We start from the raw sequence: 12,702 nt of genomic DNA on the forward strand, positions 1-12,702 counted from the left end.
GGCCTGCCCCCCCCCCCGCCCCGCAAGGAGGCAGCATAGGGCCCCAGAATAGCTAGGGACAGCCCTGTCGGGAGGCTAGCTCATGCTGCTGCTGTAGCTACACTGCTATACACTGCTATTGTTACTCAAGCTAGTTTTGATCTAAGGTTTTAACTAGATCAAAGCTAGGTTCAGGGTATGCCTACGTGAGCTACAATCAGACCTCCTAATTGTGCTAACCACTAGGCTGCATAGTCAATCTCTCTGGCCCAGTGAATATGACCCAGTCTCTGCGCCAATGAATATTTGACTAGTTCATACAAAGTGGAACAGCTTTATCAGAAGCAACTGAGAGAAGTCTTTCCCCCTCTAAATACCCCACAGTGCAGCTGTGCCTAGCAGCTGGGAAACACAAGTTCAAGTCCCTAGTTAACTGTCAGGGAGAATGAGGATTTGAACTTGGGTCTCCCATGTCCTGGATGAGGGCTCTAACCCACTGAGCTATTGAGTGCCAAGGGCAACTCTAGCTCTGCCTTGGCAGTGTTTTTTCCAGGGCCCAATTTGGTAGGCATGCTCTTAGACGGCCTCTGAGCATGCCCACTGGATCAGGTGAGATAGGCAGAACAGCCAGTTTGTGAATCCTTCCTTAGCTTAGGTGGGAGCCAAAGTGCACAGTGGTATCAGGACTGAGGTGGCTGTGCACATGCCCAGCAGAAACAATTTAAGTGCCTAAGAGACTTTCCCAGTGGAAACTGAGATGCCTTGGGACTTCAGGTGCCTACAGGGTTAGGCGGCAGCTGATCAATGGTTTTGTGAATGGCAGTGGTGCCTAAACGTTGGACTTAAGCACTGAAGTCCATCAGAAAAATCTAGGTCTGTAAGTCTCCCTAGTGAATCTAGCCCCTAGGCACTTTTGAAAATCCCAGTAGGCCCTTATCTGCCATTTTAGGCAGCTAAATACCTTTAAAAAATTGCCTCCAAATACCTACAGTTCCTTGACTTTCAGCCTCCTAAGTCATTTTTGAAAATAGACATAGGCTCCTAAGTCACTTACATGCTTTTGAATATTTTCCCCTTTATACATAGAGATACTTGGCTCAACTTCCAAATATAAAATCTTTAGCAAAAAAGCATTTAGTTCCTTAATAATGCAAATATAGAGTCAGACTATGATGTTCTTATTCTAGCCACCACCAGCCTCAAAACACACACCACTGATTGCTGTCCCTTGAAAGTTTATTCCAGCACAGGTTGGATTTAAAGAGTAAGCTAATTGTAATAAGATTTAAAACAATTATTTGCATACATATTTGTATACAGTCTGCAGGGAATATGCTTTCTAAATCCAATATTTTTAACAGAACATATGGCCCCTGCAGGTAGGCTACAGCCCTCTGGCCTCACCTAGAAAATGATGCTTTTTTGCTTCTGTTTTGTGACTTCTGAAAGGGTTATGAAATCATTTCATCATTATTGCATGCTCCTCAGAACCTCGTAATCACTTCAGCCTGGCTGTACAGCGGTTTGGATGGGGCATGAAAGCAGTGTTCAGACAGAATCTACTGGCTGGGGGATGCATGTAGCAAAACGTTGAAGCTGCGTGGATTGTTTTTTTCCCCCTCATGATGCAGTTTTAATTTCAGTGGCTCTCTCTGCATGCCAAGCCTACGGCATGTCTGCAGGGAACTGCAGAGCCAGCCTGCAGAATGCAGGGGTGCCTATGTGGCTGTAAGGAAATGTTGGGGCCTGCAAGAGACTGTGTTTAGATAATGTTTCAGGGAGGGTTGTAGATCTGCAGTCATTGGTTGCTTTGGAGGTAGGTGGAGATTGTTTTGTTTGAGAACCTGTTTCCCAGGACAAGTGATAGTTCTGGTGATAATTTTTGAAGTATCTGGAAGCAAATAGCACAGTTCTGCTTGCCTGTCACAGCTGTAGGCAACAAACGTGTGTCTAAAATGTGGCAATGTTGGCAAAATGTATTAGAAATCTTCATTAAGAGAAGCTTATCATGTAATAGCTGTATAAGCTATACCCACATCTGTTGTAGTGGGCCAAAGTAGCATCTGTAAGAATTCAGACCGGATGACCATATAAAATAGATGCCATTTCCCCCTTTCTGTCTCCCCGACCCCCTGCATGCGAGTTGGCATAGAAGTGAATCAAGCAAGCCAAATAAATGTGTGGTGACTGTTTTTTTGAGGTCAGTGCCTGACTAGGAAAAACAGTGAATAAGTTTTTTTCCTCCTGAAGGTCGAAACAGCAGCCTGGATTTCTACATAGACTGCTTCCGCCGACGTGCACGAGCTGAAATTGTGGAAAAGCAGCATCGCTTACCCCATAACCTCAGCCATGCAGAACACAGTGCCATCCACAGCCTCAGAAACAACTCTGACATCATAATCAAAAAGGCTGGCAAAGGAGGTGCTGTCGTCATCATGAATAGGTCGGAGTATGAACAAGAGGCTACTAGGCAGCTCTCCAACACCACTTTCTACAAGCCATTACCCTCTGATCCCACTGAGAGTTACTAAAAGAAACTACAGCATTTGCTCAAGAAACTCCCTGAAAAAGCACAAGAACAAATCCGCACAGACACACCCCTGGAGCCCCGACCTGGGATATTCTATCTGCTACCCAAGATCCATAAACCTGGAAATCCTGGACGCCCCATCATCTCAGGCATTGGCACCCTGACAGCAGGATTGTCTGGCTATGTAGACTCCCTCCTCAGGCCCTTCGTTACCAGCACTCCCAGCTATCTTCGAGACACCACCGATTTTCTGAGGAAACTACAGTCCATTGGTGATCTTCCTAAAAACACCATCCTAGCCACTATGGATGTAGAAGCCCTCTACACCAACATTCCACACAAAGATGGACCACAAGCCATCAGGAACAGTATCCCCGATACTGTCACGGCTAACCTGGTGGCAGAACTTTGTGACTTTGTCCTGACCCATAACTATTTCACATTTGGTGACAATGTATACCTTCAAATCAGCGGCACTGCGATGGGTACCCGCATGGCCCCACAGTATGCCAACATTTTTATGGCTGACTTAGAACAACGCTTCCTCAGCTCTCGTCCCCTAATGCCCCTACTCTACTTGCGCTACATTGATGACATCTTCATCATCTGGACCCATGGAAAAGAAGCTCTTGAGGAATTCCACCATGATTTCAACAATTTCCATCCCACCATCAACCTCAGCCTGGACCAGTCCACACAAGAGATCCACTTCCTGGACACTACGGTGCTAATAAGCGATGGTCACATAAACACCACCCTATATCGGAAACCTACTGATCGCTATTCCTACCTACATGCCTCCAGCTTTTACGATATAACCGCATTTGCTCCAATCCCTCAGACAGAGACAAACACCTACAAGACCTCTATCAAGCATTCTTACAACTACAATACCCACCTGTTGAAGTGAAGAAACAGATTGACAGAGCCAGAAGAGTACCCAGAAGTCACCTACTACAGGACAGGCCCAACAAGGAAAATAACAGAACGCCACTAGCCATCACCTTCAGCCCCCAACTAAAACCTCTCCAACGCATCATCAAGGATCTACAACCCATCCTGAAGGATGACCCATCACTCTCACAGATCTTGGGAGACAGGCCAGTCCTTGCTTACAGACAGCCCCCCAACCTGAAGCAAATACTCACCAGCAACCACACACCACACAACAGAACCACTAACCCAGGAACCTATCCTTGCAACAAAGCCAATTGCCAACTGTGTCCACATATCTATTCAGGGGACACCATCATAGGGCCTAATCACATCAGCCACACTATCAGAGGCTTGTTCACCTGCACATCTACCAATGGGATATATGCCATCATGTGCCAGCAATGCCCCTCTGCCATGTACATTGGTCAAACTGGACAATCTCTATGTAAAAGAATAAATGGACACAAATCAGACATCAAGAATTATAACATTCAAAAACCAGTCGGAGAACACTTCAATCTCTCTGGTCACTCGATTACAGATGTAAAAGTGACAATTCTTCAACAAAAAAACTTCAAAAACAGACTCCAGTGAGAGACTGCTGAATTGGAATTAATTTGCAAACTGGATACAATTAACTTAGGCTTGAATAGAGACTGTGAGTGGATGGGTCATTACACAAAGTAACACTATTTTCCCATGTTTATTCCCCCCCCCCACTGTTCCTCAGACATTCTTGTCAACTGCTGGAAATGGCCAACCTTGATTATCACTACAAAAGGTTCCCCCCACCCCCCGCTCTCCTGCTAGTAATAGTTCATCTTAAGTGATCACTCTCCTTACAGTTTTCAGAGTAGCAGCTGTGTTAGTCTGTATTCGCAAAAAGAAAAGGAGTACTTGTGGCACCTTAGAGACTAACAAATTTATTTGAGCATAAGCTTTCGTTAGCTACAGCTCACTTCATCGGATGTGAGCTGTAGCTCACGAAAGCTTATGCTCAAATAAATTTGTTAGTCTCTAAGGTGCCACAAGTACTCCTTTTCTCCTTACAGTGTGTATGGTAACACCCACTGTTTCATGTTCTCTGTGTATATAAATCTCCCCACTGTATTTTCCACTGAATGCATCTGATGAAGTGAGCTGTAGCTCACGAAAGCTTATGCTCAAATAAATTTGTTAGTCTCTAACGTGCCACAAGTACTCCTTTTCTTTTTGCGAATACAGACTAACATGGCTGCAACTCTGAAACCTGTCAGAGTAAGTGGAGTCATTCCTTACTGTTTGGAGTCATGGAGTTGATTCTCTCTCTTTATAAGTGCTAGACTGTGTAAGCTCACTACAGAGACCAGTTCTTAACACAGTAATGATGGTCCATAAATAACAAATAATATACAGCACTAATAGGGAAGTGCTAAAACTCTACAATTTGGATTTCCTTTAATGGGAACTATAGATGCTCATCAGGTGCTTAGGAATTAGACCCACAGCCTGCCAAGCTCCCCACGCCCCTGGAGTTATTTCCTGCTGCCGTCAAGCTCCCCTCACCCGCTACTCCCCGCCTCAGCGCACTGTGTCCCTGCTCCTCTGCCTTCCTCCAGGCACTTCCCGCCACCAAACAGCTGTTTGGCAGCACTTAGTGCTTTCCAGGAGGGAGGGGGGAGGAGCATGGAGCCGCACGCTCAGGGGAGGAGGTGGAGAAGAGGCAGGGCCGGGGCGGGGATTTGGGGAAGGGGTTGGAATGGGGGCGGTGAAGGGATGGGAAGAGGCAGGGCCTCATGAAAGGGGTGGGGTGTGGGCGGGGCCGGGGGGCAAAGCGGGGAGCTTTTGTATCTTTATATGTAAAGGTGTCTGTGATGTGGCCCTTGGGCCAATGTACTAGTCCTCATGTGGCCCTCATGGTGATTTGAATTTGAGATCCCTGAATTAGATTCATAGTAAATGTCTCGTACTTATTTAATGGGATCAAATGTGGACATTTTTATTCCATTTTTGCTTAAGTCTAACTCAGGCAAAATTCTCATGGAAGTCACAGGACAGTCTATCTAAAATGAAGATTGAGTAAGAACTTCAGCATTTGGCCCCTTCTGGCTGAGCAACCACTTTCTCATGTTCTGTGTGGCTCTCATACACGCTGGGTGTTTCCATGGTCTCACAATAATACTCAGCACTTATCTATTCCTTCCATTCTAAGATTTCAAATAGCTTTACCAAAGCTTCAGCTAACACAGCTGTGTAGTAGGGAAGTACTATTATCCCTATTTTACAGATGGGGAAACTGAGGCACAGAGAGCACAATTTTTGTTTTCTATATGCAAAAAATATTTTATTAATACTCAAGGATAGCCATGAACAGAGTGCGTGACTTAACACACATGTAAATGTGTTTACATGGATGAAACATATCACACAATGTTTAGCTGGAATCACACCTTTTTGCATTTTTTTCCCCAAGACACTGTTGCAATATGCAGTTTCTACAACCTGTGTTATGCAGAGGCTCAGACTAGAGGATCATGACTGAAAATCTACAAATGTATTGTGTTTTGATTTGAATCCCTTAACAATAAGAAAACAAACCTATTAAATTAAATACCTGTAGCATATAGTGTGCAAGGCAGATTTGAGAGGCAGTGTGCATAGGGCACTAGACCAAGATTCTTGGGTTCTATTTTTAGCTTAGTCAGTGGCCTGCTGTGTGACCTTGGGCAGGTCACTGTGCCCCTGTTCTATCTATGTAGATTGCCTTTTACTCTCTCTCTCTCTCTCTCTGTGCGTGTGTGTGTTGTTTTTTTACAGTGGCTAGCGCACTCTCGATGCTATTATAGATAAATAATGTGGATTTTTTGGAAATCTGTTACATCCAGAATCTTCCCCCGATGTCCTTGCAGTGCTATCATTAAAAAACACAGCATTTTCTTCCTTTGCCCGTGGAGCGTATTGCACAGACCTTTTTGCCCGTTCTTCCGTCTGTCTCCGACACATATATTTTGTAAAATGTGCTGGATAATACTTAGAAGTGAAGCACATGTAAAGGGATGGATGGGTTATAGACTGGTGTGGTCAGAAGTTTTATTATACCAAGAAATTACTCAACGCAAGTGATGAAATCCAGCTAATCCTTTATTTTAATGTAGTACCTGGAGGTTGTCCATATGATTCTTTAAAGACTTTTCAATCAGGTGTCTGCAACTATGATGCACATGCAGAGCATGATCAAAACAGGTGGCATATTATTTCATTGTTTATAATGAGGGGGGCACAGTCTTAAGATTCTGAAACCTTTGTCCCTTTGGGCTTAAATCATATCTGTACTGACTGTGGATAATAACTGGAGGATGCTTCCTGGTTCTCTGGTAATAACTTTATCCAGGGATAAATAAACTCTGAGGTTGAAGGAACAATAGTATAAAAGGACGGTTGTTGGCAGGGGGGAATGATGTGAGGGGGTAGCATAATCTTCACACCTTCTCAGATGGAACCTTTGCTCCCTCCTGCTTCCAACAGTGCTGCTGCCAATTATTGGAAGGAGTTTGGATTTTGAAAAGAGCCTTGTCTCAGACCTGTCAGTGGGTGCACATTGCATCTGAGTTACAGCCAAATGTGGAGAGGTGTTGAGCACTTGCTAGCTCCTACTGTCTTCCCTGGGAGTCACTGGGGCTCAGCAGCCATTAGGATTTAGGACCCTGATTAAGGAAAGCAGTTGAGCATATTCTCAAATTCATCCCTCGTCAGGAAGTCACTTAAGTTCATGCTTAAAATTAAGTACATGCTTAAGTGCTTTCCTGAATAGTGATGCTTTTCTGATCAGGGCTTAGGGCCTGATCCAAAGTCAATGGAAAGGATCCAATTGACAGCAGCAGGCTTTGGATCAAGCCCTTAGTGACATCAACAAATGCAGAAGTGAGATTCTGTGCTGGGTAGTGTACACACCCTGCAGCCTAGACAAAGGGGATGTTATAGTGGTTTTAAATAATCTTTGTGCTCTCCTGATCCTCAGGGTTACTCAGAGTCTCTGTAAAGCTCGTGCTGTGACCTTGTCCTGCCACACCCCACACATTCCCACCCCTGACCCTGGCATTGCCCCATACACCAAGGCTTTGTAGGAGGTGCTCAGAAGGCAGCATTTTACAGCTATATTCCACAGTGCCTGCATCTGGGGAATCCTTTTGTGCCATTCTGTCCCTTTTTCCTAGTGAAAAGGGGCTGAAGTGGGAGTTCAAAATGCAGAGACAGCTATCAGTCAGCACCTTCCTGCAAGACCCCTTCCCAGGGCTGGGAGCTGGAGCCTGGGTGGGTGGGATCCAGCAGCTGTGGCTTGCAGGGGAATGGACCAAACCGCTGTGGATCCTACGGAGGGACCATTCGGGAAGCGGACCAATCAGGCCTCTTTCTGAGCTGCAGCTTGTCTGCTCTGCAAAAATCCGGGACATTTCCTGTTATTTGAAAAATCTACCTGGACAGAGAAAGGAAACTCAAAAAAGAGGCAATGTCTGGGAAAACCCAGGCAAATGGTAACCATACCTGATAGGTCAGATATAGAATGATCATGTTGTGAAAAGTGTTCACCCACAGGTGATAAGGGTTTGTCTTTTATCATTTTCCTGTGTGAATTCATTTGAGAGCATAATTATTATCTGGATTCACCCACATAATTGTTATTGGGGTATTTAGTGCACTGGATGAGGTACACTTTATGTTGTGATAGGCATGTGTAGAACACATGGATCTTGAAAGGTGTGCTCTGTGGGGTGTTGATCATTGTAGCAGTGGAGATATGATCGCAGGTTTTGCAACTACCTCAAACATTCACAAGACCATGGACAACCCTCAGATATATACCCCAAACACATAGTCAAATTCATCCATTTCATCCTCAACCATAACAATTTTACATACAAGAATAAACACTTTGTCCAAACCACAGGAGCAGCCATGGATACTAGTATGGTTCCTCAATATGTCAGACTCTTCATGGGCCACCTTGACAAAGAATTTCTGGACAAATGCACCACGAAACCAATGATATACCTGAGATACATCCATGATATTTTCATAGGATTGCCAACTTTCTGAGTGCAGAAAACCGAAAACCCTTGCCCCACCCCAGCCCTGCTCCTTCTCCTTCTCTGAGGCCCCACCCCCCACTCCCTCCATTCCCCCTCCCTCTGGTGCTGCTTGCCCCTACCCTCACTCACGCGCTCATTTTCACTGGGCTGGGGCAGAGGCTTACAATATGTGCTAACTTCTTATGCTAAACAGTCTGTTATATCTGGCATTCTGCTGTGATGCTGGGAGTTCCTTTTCCAGACCTGAAGAACAGCTATATGTGGCCTGAAAGCTTTTCTCTCTCACCAACAGAAGTTGGTCCAATAAAAGATACTATCTCACACACCTTGTCATGGTAAAATATGTATATTTAAAATCGCTTCTGTAGCTTTTTTTACATGTTATATGCTTGAGGGAGGAAATCTGCAACAAGGGTCAATTTGCGTCAATCTTTTATGGCAGGAGCCTTTTGTTATGTCCTGATGTTTGATGATAAAATACTCTTCCAAATACAATTTAGATTGCTAAGTCAACACCACTTTTTCATGCACAGCTTTAAAGTTTATCTATTTCAAGCAGCTTTTAGTGCTTAGCTAATTTTTTTGTTGGCATATAAAGAGCTCTGCATCTTGGACAATGAGCGATACATGCATACCTCTTTTAATATAAACAGCAAAGTTTATAGAATTTCACATCATTTCTCATTGTTAGAAAGACTTGAAACATTAGATTAACAAAATGATGAAAACATTTGTATAATAGGGAACCCCCAATTTGGAGGGAGAAACATGGCAGCTATTTAATTATTATCATTTCTATTTGTGTGCCCTCAAACTGCATTGCTCCCCCAAAACTGGATACATTTCAGAGTCAACACGTGGCGGGGGGGCTGCTCAGATTTCTCACTTAGCCCTGCTTCCTCCCTGCCAATAAATATTGGGGTATAGAGACAGCAGGGCGAGCTGTGATGCCAGGAGCCCTGTGCCTGCTAGGCATTTTCCCTCATGTGGTCTGCGTAATGGTAGGGCAGGAGAGCTGGGACTCCCACAGATTTTTGGATCAGACTGTTTGAATGAATTATAAAGGGTGAAGATTAAAGTCCAAATTAGTGAGGTATTTCTCTGTAGTTATAAACTCCCGCCCCGCCATCCTGTCTTAAATTATGTAGCAACAGTGTCATCAGGGTTACCATATATACCTGCTCTTACTGGTCTATAGATGACGGTGAGCAGGAATAGCACTTAGACCCAGATCCACAAAGATAGGTAGATGAAGCCCAGATCTAAATACTTAAGTCCCAGTTTTAGACACCACTGTGACCCACCATGCTCCCTTTTTTAGCCCAGCTCTTTATCCACCTTGGATAAATATGTAGAGTCACTGAGCCAGAGAAAGCCTGTGAGAAGGACTCTATAGGATTGTTGACTTAGGCATCATAGAGAAGGGAGAAGGAGAAGATGGTGGAGTGGCCTGTCTGTGTCTTCAGTTTATGCAAATGAAAGGGGATGGCTGCTTTGCGCCACTTTGCTTTGAGAGGCAGCCTACGGAAGGGACCCACGGAGGGCAGACTTGAGAGCCAGGTTCTCCTCATATGGGGCTTCTGGTAGTGCTCTCTGTCTCGTGAAGGCCAAATTGTAGCAACGAGCAGTTAGAGGACAATGTACTAGAATAGCCTGTGACTGGCCAGGGGTATGCTAGTTAAGACTATGCTTTCGGGGATCATTTCTCTAGTGGGTGACTGGAGAAGGGTGGCTGTGAAAAGCTGGTTTTGCTAACCACAATGAGGAGTTATAGTGTTTCTTTCAAAACATGAAAGTAGCAGAGAGTGCTGTTCTATAACAGCTGCTTTCTGCTGTAAAAAAGCGTATTGCTCTTCCTGAGAAAAGTAGGGGAAAGAAACATAGTCTGAGTGGCTAGCTCTGAGCTTGTTTTGCTGGGTGTGAAAAAGGGCTACTGTATAGTTCTTTAAATCGGTCCTGTTTGTGGGTTTGGTGTACTAAATCCCGAGCAGTGAAATGCCATGTCTGCTGTTCACGTGCTGTTGTGATGGGGCTGCACTATTCAGAAGACTTTAGAAAAGAATAAAAAGCCTTGTGCATGGGGGGAGCAGTAAACCTCATATATCTTGACTTTAGTAAAGCTTTTGATACTGTCCTGCAGACCTTCTCATAAACAAACTAGGGAAGTGCAACCTAGAAGCAGCTACTATAAGGTGGGTGCATAAGTGGTTGGAAAACTGTTTCCAGAGCATAATCATCAGCAGATCACAGTCATGCTGGAAGGGCATAACGAGTGGGGTTCCCAGAGATCATTTCTGGGTCCGGTTCTGTTCAATGTCTTCCTCACGGATGTAAATAATGGCACAGAGAGCATACTTATAAAGTTTGCGGAGGATACCAAGATGGGAGGGGTTGCAAGTGCTTTGGAGGATAGGATTATAATTCAAAATGATCTGAACAAACTGGAGAAATGGTCTGAAGTAAATAGGATGAAAGTCAGTAAGGACAAATGCAAAGGACTGCACTTAGGAAGGAACAATCAGCTGCACACATACAAAATGGGAAATGATTCCATGGAAGGAGTAGTGCAGAAAAGGATCTGGGAGTCATAGTGGACCACAAGCTAAACATGTCACTGTTTGTAACACTGTTGCAAAAAAAAGCAAACATCATTCTGGGATGTATTAGCACGAGAGGTAATTCTTCTGCTCTACTCCGCACTGATTAAGCCTCAGCTGGGGTATTGTGTCCAGTTCTGGACACCACATTTCAGGAAAGATGTGGACAAATTGGAGAAAGTCCAAGAAAAGCAATAAAAACGATTAAAGTCTAGAAAACATGATCTAGGAGGGAAGATTGAAAAACTTGGGTTTGTTTAGTCTGGAAAAGGGAAGACCGAGAGAGGACTGACAACAGTTTTCAAGTACATAAAAGGTTGTTACAAGGACGAGAGATAAGAATTGTTCTTCTTAACCTCTGAGGCTAGGACAAGAAGCAATGGGCTTACATTGCAGCAAGGGCAGTTTAGGTTGGACATTAGGAAAAACTTCCTAAGTGTCAGGGTGGTTAAGCTCTGGAATAAATTGCCTCGGGAGCTTGGAGATTTTTAAGAGTAAGTTAGACAAACACCTGTCTGGGATGGTCTAGATCAGCGGTTCTCAAACGTCATTGCCCCATGACCCCCTTCTGACAACAAAAATTACTACATGACCCCAGGAGCGGGGACTGGAGCCCGAGCCCCACTGCCCCAGGCTGGGGGGCCAAAGCTGAAGCCCAACAGCTTCTGCCCTCGGCAGGGAGCATGTAATTTTAGCCCACCTGCCCAGGGCTGAAGCCCTCAAGCTTCGGCCTTGACCCTGGGCCCCAGCAAGTCTAACACCAGCTCTGGCGACCCCATTAAAATGGGTTTGCAACCCACTTTGGGGTCCCGACCCACAGTTTGACAAACCCTGATCTCAATAATACTGAGTCCTGCCATGAGTGCAGGGGACTGGACTGGATGATTTTGAGGTCCCTTCCAGTTCTACGATTCTATGATTCTATGTACAAGTCACATGGCAAAGGATATAAAAAAGCAGCTGCATCTTCTCCATTTTGTCTCCAGTCCTGCTTCTCACCTCTGGAGTAACTTCTCAACAAACGGAAGCTTTGAACAAAGCACTCAATGGCCCATCCAAGCTTCGGAAGTGTTCCAGAGGGGCTTTACAATCCAGCAAAATCACCAATGTTGCTAAGAACCTGATGTATGGACTGTGAAGACATATGTATGTATCTGATTGCTTTCACCATTTAACAACTCACTTTGTTTTTTGTTTATAATAAAACCTTTAGTTTCAGATACTAAAGGATTGGCTGGCAGTATCATATTTTGGGTAAGATCCAAACGAATATTGATCTGGTAACGTGGCTGGTCCTTTTGAGATCCATTTTGTGTAGTGAATAGAATTTTAAATAACTTCTCATATTACTGGATGTATTTGCTGTTTTGGAGGCAGAGACTGGGCTGCAATAAAGGGGGGGTATGTGATTTTGTTTTTTTAGCTTCTTGATAACCAGTGTGGGGGATCACGAGCACAGTTTGTGACTGGATGGTGTATCTAACTACAGTGTTAACCACCGGTTTTGGGAGAATCGGCTCTCCAATATGCAGCCTCCTCCTACCTTGGCATTTTCAGTGTGGGCTTCCCTAGGCGACGCGGGTCATCCAGATGA

General features: G+C 44.6%; 1 non-coding gene across 1 annotated transcript; it reads left to right on the top strand.

Annotated features, from left to right (window-relative positions):
- Positions 1 to 10,191: 10,191 nt before the first annotated feature.
- Positions 10,192 to 10,405, top strand: LOC119852390. Its single transcript, XR_005291642.1, has one exon. It is a non-coding gene; the product is annotated as a small nucleolar RNA U3 (small nucleolar RNA).
- Positions 10,406 to 12,702: the final 2,297 nt, after the last annotated feature.

This window comes from Dermochelys coriacea, chromosome 2 (assembly GCF_009764565.3).
Source record: "Dermochelys coriacea isolate rDerCor1 chromosome 2, rDerCor1.pri.v4, whole genome shotgun sequence".
Lineage (NCBI taxonomy): Eukaryota > Metazoa > Chordata > Testudines > Dermochelyidae > Dermochelys > Dermochelys coriacea.